Source organism: Convolutriloba macropyga, unplaced genomic scaffold (genome assembly GCF_964194025.1).
Source record: "Convolutriloba macropyga unplaced genomic scaffold, txConMacr16.3 SCAFFOLD_2995, whole genome shotgun sequence".
Taxonomy (NCBI): domain Eukaryota; kingdom Metazoa; phylum Xenacoelomorpha; order Acoela; family Convolutidae; genus Convolutriloba; species Convolutriloba macropyga.
This window is the reverse complement of record NW_027452886.1, coordinates 2,749-5,000: the sequence shown is the minus strand read 5'-3', so window position 1 is coordinate 5,000 and position 2,252 is coordinate 2,749.

Genomic DNA, 2,252 nt, shown 5'->3' with positions numbered 1-2,252 from the left:
GGTTGACATTTGGTGAAAATTCCAGTGTCGTGTTACGGCACTGGGAAAGAACTTGAACTTGTGCTCAGGCAACCAAGCAGCCAAGGTTGTGCGGTGTCTTGCTACAAATGTTCGGTTGTGTTCTAAATTAGCTGAAGTAAGCTGAAGCATCGCTTTGCTGTCTGAAAGTGTTGCCTCGTCATCTATGCGCTCCCAAATGGCCTAACACTGGCAGCCAATCAGAGTGCGAGAAAAGCGCTCCCAAATGGCCTAACACTGGCAGCCAATCAGAGTGCGAGAAAAGCGCTCCCAAATGGCCTAACACTGGCAGCCAATCAGAGTGCGAGAAAAGCGCTCCCAAATGGCCTAACAGTGGCAGCCAATCAGAGTGCGAGAAAAGCGCTCCCAAATGGCCTAACAGTGGCAGCCAATCAGAGTGCGAGAAAAGCGCTCCCAAATGGCCTAACAGTGGCAGCCAATCAGAGTGCGAGAAAAGCGCTCCCAAATGGCCTAACAGTGGCAGCCAATCAGAGTGCGAGAAAAGCGCTCCCAAATGGCCTAACAGTGGCAGCCAATCAGAGTGCGAGAAAAGCGCTCCCAAATGGCCTAACAGTGGCAGCCAATCAGAGTGCGAGAAAAGCGCTCCCAAATGGCCTAACAGTGGCAGCCAATCAGAGTGCGAGAAAAGCGCTCCCAAATGGCCTAACAGTGGCAGCCAATCAGAGTGCGAGAAAAGCGCTCCCAAATGGCCTAACAGTGGCAGCCAATCAGAGTGCGAGAAAAGCGCTCCCAAATGGCCTAACAGTGGCAGCCAATCAGAGTGCGAGAAAAGCGCTCCCAAATGGCCTAACAGTGGCAGCCAATCAGAGTGCGAGAAAAGCGCTCCCAAATGGCCTAACAGTGGCAGCCAATCAGAGTGCGAGAAAAGCGCTCCCAAATGGCCTAACAGTGGCAGCCAATCAGAGTGCGAGAAAAGCGCTCCCAAATGGCCTAACAGTGGCAGCCAATCAGAGTGCGAGAAAAGCGCTCCCAAATGGCCTAACAGTGGCAGCCAATCAGAGTGCGAGAAAAGCGCTCCCAAATGGCCTAACAGTGGCAGCCAATCAGAGTGCGAGAAAAGCGCTCCCAAATGGCCTAACAGTGGCAGCCAATCAGAGTGCGAGAAAAGCGCTCCCAAATGGCCTAACAGTGGCAGCCAATCAGAGTGCGAGAAAAGCGCTCCCAAATGGCCTAACAGTGGCAGCCAATCAGAGTGCGAGAAAAGCGCTCCCAAATGGCCTAACAGTGGCAGCCAATCAGAGTGCGAGAAAAGCGCTCCCAAATGGCCTAACAGTGGCAGCCAATCAGAGTGCGAGAAAAGCGCTCCCAAATGGCCTAACAGTGGCAGCCAGCTAGAGCTAGCTTAAGTTAGCTTGGGTTAGCTTGAGTTAGCTTTAATTAGCTTTAATTAGCTTAAGCTAGCTTAAGTTAGCTTGGGTTAGCTTGAGTTAGCTTGAGCTAGCTTGAGTTAGCTTGAATTAGCTTGAGTTAGCTTGAATTAGCTTGAGTTAGCTTGAGTTAGCTTGAATTAGCTTGAGTTAGCTTGAGTTAGCTCGGGTTAGCTTGAGTTTGACTTCATTAACCCAAGTTAGCTTGGGTTAACTTCATTAAGTTAGCTTGAACTAGCTTGAGTTAGCTTGAGTTAGCTTGAGTTAGCTTGAGTTAGCTTGAGTTAGCTTGTCTTAGCTTTAGCTAGCTTGAGTTAGCTTGAACTAGCTTTAGCTACCTTGAGTTAGCTTGAGTTAGCTCGGGTTAGCTTGAGTTAGCTTGAGTTAGCTTGAGTTAGCTTTAGCTAGCTTGAGTTAGCTTGAGTTAGCTTGAGTTAGCTTGAGTTAGCTTGAATTAGCTTGAGTTAGCTTGAGTTAGCTTTAGCTAGCTTGGGTTAGCTTGAGCTAGCTTGAGTTAGCTCGGGTTAGCTTGAGTTAGCTTGAGTTAGCTTTAGCTAGCTTGAGTTAGCTTGAGTTAGCTTGAGTTAGCTTGAGTTAGCTTTAGCTAGCTTGAGTTAGCTTGAACTAGCTTGAGTTAGCTTGAGCTAGCTTGAGTTATTGAGTTAGCTTGAACTAGCTTGAGTTAGCTTGAGCTAGCTTGAGTTAGCTTGAGTTAGCTTGAGTTAGCTTTAGCTAGCTTGAGTTAGCTTGAACTAGCTTTAGTTAGCTTGAGTTAGCTTGAGTTAGCTTGAGTTAGCTTGAGTTAGCTTGTCTTAGCTTTAGCTAGCTTGAGTTAGCTTGAACTAG